The sequence below is a fragment of the Artibeus jamaicensis genome, unplaced genomic scaffold, assembly GCF_021234435.1.
Source record: "Artibeus jamaicensis isolate MK-2021 breed Jamaican fruit bat unplaced genomic scaffold, CSHL_Jam_final contig_718, whole genome shotgun sequence".
In the NCBI taxonomy this organism is placed as follows: Eukaryota; Metazoa; Chordata; class Mammalia; order Chiroptera; family Phyllostomidae; genus Artibeus; species Artibeus jamaicensis.
Window position 1 is genome coordinate 3,214,123 of NW_026521936.1, and position 8,820 is coordinate 3,222,942.

Consider the following 8,820-nt stretch of genomic DNA (forward strand, 5'->3'; position numbering starts at 1 on the left):
GAAGCCTCCCAAATGCAAAGTGCTCGGGGGTGGGGGGGGGGGTCTCCACTCCAGGGACTCCGGCTACCGAGGCTGAGAGAGGCAATGGGCAGGCAGAGCTGGGCCATCTGAGCTGATGGCCACGGGGTTGCCGGGAGGGGTTGATTATGTTCAGCTAGAGGAGCGTTCGGAGCAGGTCCCCGAAAGTCGAGATGGGGCGGGTCAGAAGCTTGACAGGTGGAGGGGACGCCATGAGCAAAGGTAGAGAGACTGGAGGATGGAGACCAAGTCTGGGGACAAAACAGTCTGGGGTAATGTCTGTGGAGCCATAGGCTGGAGCCATGTGTGAAGGGCTGAGGAGTCTGGTGTTTATTGTGTGCGCAAAGGCACAGTGGCGCCCTGACCGGTGTGGCTCAGTGGGTTGGGCATCGTTCTGCAAAGCCAAAGGTGGCCGGTTCAATTCCTGGTTCATGCCTAGGTTTCGGGTTGGATCCCCACTCAGGGCGCATACAAGAAGCAGCCGATGGGTGTTTCTTTCTCACAACGATGTTGCCTTCCCTCTCTCTCTCCCTCCCTTCCCCTCTCTCTGAAACTAAGTAAGTACACAAATAAATAAATAAAATCAGCCATGCCAAACACCGTGACTTAAATCAGTGGCAGCATTTACTCCGCTCGCAGGTCTGCCATTGGGGAGGGTTCAGCCAGAACCAGTAGCGTCTGCACCACTCAGCTCAGGACTGAAAGGCTCACTCACTCATCCAGTCTGTGCCGGGTGATGCCGGCTGTCAGCTGGGACCGAGCTAGGACGGGGGCCAGAACACCTACACACAGACTTTCCTCGTGGCTGCCCGGCTTCCTCGGGGCAGGGTGGCCAGGTTCCAAGGGCAAGTAATCCCAAGAGAGCTCCAGGCAGCAGCTGCACCACCTTTAATAGCTCAGCCTCGAAAGTCACAGAAAATAACTTCTGCCGCAAGCATGGCCAACCTGATTCGAAGAGGGGAATGCAGACGCCACCTCTCTGTGGAGGAGTGTGACTAACACAGTGTAAGAAATGCACGTGTGAGAGGACCTATTGGGAAAGTATGAGCTGCCGCACGGGGCCATGCAGTTATCCAGGAGAAGGATGCCCAAGTCTCGAACCAGGTCAGAGGTGATGGGAAGGGACCGGCCTTTTGTGCAACTTCATGAGGCTCACTAAACACTTTTCCTTACACCTATAAACTGAGGAGAGCCAACAGGCTGGTCTCTGAGATCCCTCCTAGCCCCAACAGCGAGCGATCTCTGAATGCTCCACAATCACACTCCACGCCCATCAGTGCCTCCCTCAGTGCACATCTCCACCTCCACCTCCGGTCTCCGCTCTGGGATCCTCCTCGGTGCCCGTGAGGCCGGTGGTCACTCCACAGAGAGCACCCTGGTCCAGCCTCCGGGCTGACTTCAGAACTTTAAACGTGGAGTGGGATGAACCTTTAACGCGGGTGAGAAGACCCTCAGACGCAGCCGTCTCCCACTCCACGCTGCTGTCTGCCCATCACTGGAAGAAGACATGTCGCATGGAGTCCACCTGAAAGGGGCCCATAATCAGGCTGGGAAGAGGGAATGGATGGGCATGAAATGTCCCGAGAACAATCTGGCCAGACACCGTGTAACTGACCATCCCGGCAGGGGGTCCAGGGTTGGTGGGGCGCTGGGTGGGTTGGGGCAGCCAGGTTGGCCTCCTGGGAAAGCTGGCCCCTCCTGGGTGGTAAGGGTTTTCTCAGGCACAGAGGAAGGGAGTGAACATCTTCCTAAAGCAAGATCCCCGGGGGTGAGGGAGGGGGTCAGGTGTGGCACCCTCCCACTGACTACCACATACCGCCAAATGAGAAGGTGGGGCAGTTTCAATTTCCTCTTCCCCAGAGCTCAACAGCCACCTGTTCCTTAGGTTTAGGGAAGGGTCTCAGCCTCCTCAGACACAGGAAGGGGCCTAAGTCAGGCTCCAGAACTTCGCTGAAGCCCCAGAATTACTCTGAAGCGGGCACTGATGAGGAGCAGAAACCTGAGTGTAAGGGAGGGTAGAATGCCTCGTGTCAGGGGTTTTTGAGAGTCTGAAAAAATATTAAGGAGAGAACCACGCTTTGGTGCCAACCGCCAGGGAAGCTGGCCCAGAAGGAGATCCCAGGCTCTTGGCCGCTCGGGTCCTGCGGGTCGGGAGCTCCGTCCCTGTCCAAGGTGCTGAAAGCCCTTCTTGCCAAGCTCGGCGGGAAACCAGGAAGAGCAGGCTGCGCCGGTGATCAAGACAGGGGCCGTCCTTGGGACACAATTGCATGAGAGAGCCACTCCAACCCCTGAACATGCTTTTGCCACTGGGCAGTAGCTTCAGGAAGCAGCTTATGACCAAGCAAGGGCTGGCTTTGCCAATCGTCACTAAGAAGCCTAAGGTCTCAATTTTGAATGTCCAGAACGCACCTTCCCCACCACCCGCTCCCAAGTCATCGAGGAAAAGACACGGCTCCTTCTCTGAACTTCGCTCTTGTAAGTCATGGGCTTCCCCTTGGGGGGGGGGTTCTGTTGCTTTATGGGATGGTAAAGCCAGAAGGAAACACTTTCACACACTAGATGAGGGAAAAAGTTTCAGAACCCTGCAGACCCAGAGACCTCTAGATACAGAGGCGGCCCCCACAGCTCCCCAGAACTATGCCTTTCTCGTTCCTCTGAACTCACCAGGCGGAATTCAGAGCCTGCCACAGCCTGGGTTGGGGGGTCACCACCCGACGCTGGTTCCACAGCCAGCAGGCAGCCATCCCACCCCACGATTCACCAGCCAACATGATGAACCAAAAAGGAGAACTGAGGTCCACCCACACGCTGAGTCGATCATCTCCCCAATCTGCTCGCAAACAGTTGCCCATCATCTTCCATGTGCCCCAAGCTGGGTGGGACCCCTGGGGAGGTATAAGGCATACAACTCAGCCCCTGGGCATTAAAAGGTTTTCAATAAGTTGGGAAGAAAAGATGCTCACTCGTGAATAGACAGTATTGCAAGAGCCAGCTATGAGTAATGGCAGCCAAGAGAGAAGTGCCTAAATCCCAAGTACCAAGAAGTGGTGCAGACCATGAATGCTTTGACTTGCAGAGTAGGAAGAAAGATCCTTTCAAGGCTGGAAGGGGTGGCGTCTTTTCAAAGGAGCAGGGTTCAGGGAGAGTTTGGCTGAGAGCAGAGGCCTGGACACCTCACCTCTGTCCCTCTGGAGAACAGCAGCCCAGGCTTGAGCCTTCCCGCAGGAAGGTAAAGGTGGTGAGAGTGTGAAGGTGACAGCAGAAGCCGGTCACCATGTGGGAGCCCAGGATGTCCCGAAAGAGAAGAATCTTTTACCTCTGAAAAAAAGAAGGGTTTGGAGAGCTCCCCCTTCTGGATCCGTGAGGCAGAACACCATCTAAATCAGGATCGTCTAGGAACTGGGGTCCTAGGCTGGGGGTGGAAACCCAGACAACAGAACTGAGGGGAGCCCAGGAAAGGTCAAGATCACCATCAGCAGCAAATATACCAGGGACATCTCACTGGCTGGTCCTTGGGAGTCAAGGGGCTTGTAATCCACCTGGGAGAACAGGGAAAAGGCCACACAATGACTACCATTTTACATCAAGGTTTGGGACTGGGGTCTCCATATCTCACAAACCAGTGCAGGGATCTAAGGGCGTCCCCTCCCACCCTGCTTTGGAGAGGGACTCTCACCCCTCCCAGGGTCCCTAAGAGGCTGGGGGTGGGTGTCTGCCTAGTTGATCCCAGTAATGGTTGCTACGGAATTTCCAGGCCGGGAACACTGGTTGCTCAAAGGCCTGGTTCCCAAGAGACCCAGCAGCCACAGCAGAGGCTGAGCCAGCTGGAGGGGCCGCAACAGAGAAGAGGGGGAGGGGCAGGGAGGAGGGGGCAGGGCCTGTGAGACTGATCCCTGACTGTTGTGGCCTTCTGTGTAGGACCCTTGAAGCCTGAGACAGGGGTCCCCCATGGTCGTCACTCAGGAGACCTTCATCTGACCCTAAACACTCCTTGTTTTCACTCCGGATCCCAGGAGCAAAGGACAATTTCATCTCCCATGGATGTGAAAATACTCATGTCCACACCAGTGTTCTCGGTCCAAATTAGTTTTGGAGGGAAAGCAGGTGAGGAGCCAGGTCAAGGAGTGAGCCCCAGAACACACTGCCCAAGGGCACTTGCGCATGTGTGTTTACACGCACATATGTACTCACACACAAATACATACCTGCACACTCACACATGCATGCATACTGTCACACTCACACATACATATGTATATACTCCAACATACACATAAACACACACCTGTGCACACGCACACACTCCCACCCAGCAGACACAGGGCCCACTCTGGATGCGGTTCAGCAGGCAGAGCCTAACTCTCAGCACCATCGAGACAGGAGACACCGGGTTTCCCTCAGGAAGTCAGTGCAAGCCCCCACGAGCCCCCATGAGCCCCCACAGGTGCAGGCACCGTCATACCCGAGCAAGGAGTAAGGGTCCACCAAGGCCGCTGGGCCCCAGGACTTTCCCACCAGCCTGAGGACCAGGCGGCAGAAGAGTGTCCAGAACAGGGGCCGTCTGTCCTCGGCAGCCGCCCTGTGGGACGAGGGGCCCCTGTTCCCTCCTCCCTGTGCAGCCTCCCCAGCAGCTGCTGCCCTGTGCTGTGTTGGACAGATGCCTTGGGTCCCCCCGGAGTCTTCAGTTCACGCCACCTGCACGGTCTGTGCAGGAGCAGGGGAAGGGGTTGCTCACAGAGTCACCATCAGGAAACCACTTCAGAGACCCGGAGGTCTAGGGTTGACCCACCACCCCACGGGGCTCAGAGGCACACGCGGACCCTCACTCATTCGAGGTCTCCCTGTCTGTCTCTGGGTGTTGGAGCCCAGCCCTCCGCTCCAGTCTCTTCTCTTTGGCTCTCTGCTGCCCCCATGCGGATTCCTCAAGAAAAGCCTGGGCTGCTTGATGGCTACGCAGTGCCAGCCAGAGGGCTGGTGCACCAGTGCAGCCGGTACCTTTCGGAAGGGCAGCGCCTCCCCTGCCTGAGCCATGAACACCCCAGACCCTGCCCGAAGCCCCTCCCCAGCCCTCCTGCCCCGCCTTGCAATCTGGAAGCCGAGCAAACCTCTCCACTCCGACGTGCCAATACAGCATGAGTTATATCCTGAGCAGAAGACGGCTGTTCCCCTCCCTTCTGCCCACTTCCCGCCTTCCTTCCCTCCTGTCCCCTCGGCTCCCCACCCAGGCCTTGCCAGCAGGCAGGAAGGAAGCTCTTCATAGTGGGGAGGGTGGGGCACTTCCAGCTCACACTGAACAACCCCGGGTTGAGCTATAAAGAGTCAGGGCCTTCCGCTCCCGTCACTCACCACCCTCCACCGCCTGGCAGCCCCGCACACACCCCTGGGGCCAAGGCCGCCCTGCCCCCAGGGTCTGGGCAGCCCACCTAAGGCCCTGCACTGCTCTGTGCTCCTGGAGGGAGGCCTGGGCAAGGTTTGCCACCCTCTGGGGGGTGGGGAGGAGCCAGGGGCCAAGCCACTCACCCACAGGAGGGTTTCTCACCCTCACCGACCAGGGCCGATGGGGGCTGGGGTCCAAGCCAATCTCCCAAGCCACTGCCAGGAGCTAAGGGACAAGGCTCCTAATCAGATCCTCTCCAAAGCCCTTGAAATCCCGCCCTTTAAAATCAAAGCTCTGCCGTGGCTGGCGTGGCCCAGTGGATTGAGCTCTGTCCTGCATACCAAAGGGTCACCAGTTTGATTCCCAGTCAGGACACGAGCCTGGGTTGTGGGCCAGGTTCCCATTGTGGGGGAGGAGGTGTGAGAGGCAACCACACGTTGATGTTACTCTCCCTCCCTCTCTCTCTCCCTTCCCCTCTGTCTAAAAGTAAATCGATAAAATCTTAAAAATAAAAATAAAATAAAGTCAACGTTCTCTCCTATTAGTGGGAGGTCAAGTCTGCAGGTGTTGAAGATTTCATTTTTTTCAGAAATTACTCTTTAAAATGCAATTGCCGATAAGACCAGTCAGCCACTGAGATGCAGGAGCCTTGATGCCCCAGCAGGACGGCTGGCAAAGAGCGGGCTGGCAGAGGGCACTGGGCTGGCCGCGAGGGAGGGAAGGCCCGCTTCAGAGGCGGCAGGATCCAAAACTGCCTTTCCGCCCCTGAGCATGCGCAGGACACGTGGGGCGCTGTGGTGCCGGCAGCCGCAGGACCTTGCGGAAAGTAAAAATCCTGGCGGTGAAAACTGCCACGTCCAACTTTCTCCGTCTCCATTTTGACTTTTTCCTCCTCTTCTGAAAACACAGGCTGTGGCTCAGATCAACTCCAGTTCAGGCCCAGCTAGTTCCTGCCATCAGTGTGGCTGTGCTGAATTGTCCCCAGCCTCCCTGTGGCCGGAGAATGCCCCCTCTTTGATCGCTCCCCTTCACCAACCTGACCCCCCCTCTCTGCCCACACAGACCCATCCAGTCTCGGCCAGGTGCCCCCTGTCTGCTGCCTCCAGAACACATGTTTGTGGCAAACCAAGCCAGTGTTCACGAAGCACCTACTCAGTGCAGCATCCTGGGGCTGCGCAAAGTCCCAAGTGAGCAGGGCTTCTTGACCTGTTCTTCCAGAGCACATTCGTTCATTGGGGAGAGAAATCGCAGACATAGAGCAAACTGCCCCAAAACTACCCTAGGAGGAACCAAGTGAGAAATGCTCTGTGGCCTGGGGAGCGTGGAGAAGGGGCACTGAGCGAGGGCCCCCAGGGGAGGCGGGCCGGGGCGTCTGGAAACACACCAAGGAGTTAGAAGCATAACAGACTAACTGGGGTGATGCCTGAGAAAGATACCAGGAGGGCAGGGAAGGCCTCCGGGTCGGAATGCCGGTCTGGCACCGATGAAAGGAGGACGGGAAGGAGGAAGGTCAGGCGGGCGGGGAGAGTCTGAGAAGCTCTCTGCCAGGCCAACAGGAGCCGTGCAGAAAGACTGCTGCAGAGGAGTCCCAGCGGAACAGGCACTGTGAGCCCCTGGGCCTCCCAGGGCTCGGCGACCCTCTGAAGCTGCCTGGGAAGCACGTGTCCTTGGGTTGCACGCTGGGCAGCCTCTGAACGCATTGCAGCTGGGCGGTGTCTGCCACCTGCTGCAACAGGTTCTCTCTTGAAGGGAGAGCTGGGCAGGACACTTCCTGAGTTGCCAAGGCTGAGCCACAAGGAAGGGGAAGAAAGCTTTCCTTTTGTCAGAGGGCAAAGGGGAAGGTCGTTATAGGCAAGGGCCCAGAGGCAGGGAAACACAAGGACTCTTTGAGAATCCGTGAGGAAGCCCATGAGTCTAAAACAGAGGCTATGATTAGCACACTTGCAAAACTGAGGGCCAGGCCAGTGTGTTGGAGTGGCCTCGGCCTTGGATTAAAGAGAGAGCCCAAGGAGGAGGTAAGCCCTGCTTTTGAGATGACTCTGACAGCAGTGTGGCACATGGAGGGGAGGGGAGCCGAAGGTCAGGAGACCACGGGAGGGGCAGTGGTCAGTGGTGCAAGGAGGAGGTCAGGCGTGTGACACTTGTCATCATCTTGTCCCCGAGGAGCCCAGCCACAGCTCCATTAACTGGAGCCTGGAAAAAGTCATGCCACTTAGGTGGTGGATGAATGGGGACAAGAAATGGGGTCTGTTTCCTCAGCCAGCGTGGGTGAAAATGTCAGTGATGTTAGGCCTAGAAGCTATCTCCTGCCTCCAGGGAAAGCGGGCAGAGCAAGGTGGGGCCGCGGAGCCAGCTTGGGGCTGAGCACGGACCTCGCATTTCTGCCTCTCACCTGCCGGTTGGTGGAGAGACCGGCAGCAAAGCATTCTGGGCATCCAGGAGCTCAGGTTTGTCTGTGTCTATAAGGCCCCCCACACCCGCCTCCCTCCACAGACCCTCCCCCCTTGGTGTGACCCCAGAGCTCACAGCACAGCCCATTCCTTCCGCTGATCCACCAGCCACCCCCCACCCAGGCCCACCCCAATCTTATCCTCCGCTGCTTTCCAAAGGAGTCCAGCCAACACAAATCTACTTGTTTGTTTGTCTGCCTGGCTGCCCCTCCTAGTCTCTGCCTGTCCCGTCTCTCAGCTTCCGTTTCTTGCTTGCTGTTTCTCTCGGTCTCTGTGGTCTCAAATCCATGAGGCTTGACCCCTGCAGATCCAGGTGCCCCCCAGCTTGTGGCCTTTCTCCAGCCCCCTAGATGGCTTGGAACTACAAACCCCAGCATGCACTACTCTCTGAGGTGCTGGAAGAGGGCTGGTGAGTGCCACCTGCATTCTGGGAGTCGTAGTTTCCCTATCCCCATGCTCTGGCTGGGGCTCTAAGCTCTCCCCAGTGAGCTATCCCTGCCCCAGCCCTGACTGCCGACCTACCACCCCCAGGGAAGCAGACGTCACTGGATGACAGGATGGGGGGTGGAGGCCCTGGATGACAGCTTCCTGCAATTTTGTATCCCCCACTTGAGTCACAGGGGGTGGGGGTTCCAGGAAATTGGGGCCGGGAAGGGAAGGGATGCCCTAATGCCAGGCTCAAGGACAAAAGGTCACTGCATCCCTGCTGGGCCTGTATCCCTAAGAATCCAAAAGGACTTAAAGGTGGGGTCAGGGGCGCTCAGATGGTGAAGAAGAGCACCTGAGAGGACCCTAGAGGCCCCCGTGGTCACTGAGAGTCTGGGACTCACCTGTTGTCACTGACACAGTGCTCACCTTCCGAAGGACCCTTCAGGGCACAGCCAGCAAGGGCCGGGGGAAGGCCTTCTGTGGTCACACATCACAGAAGGGAATTCGTGGCCCTCCAGGTGTCCACCCTGCCATTCTCCTGCACCC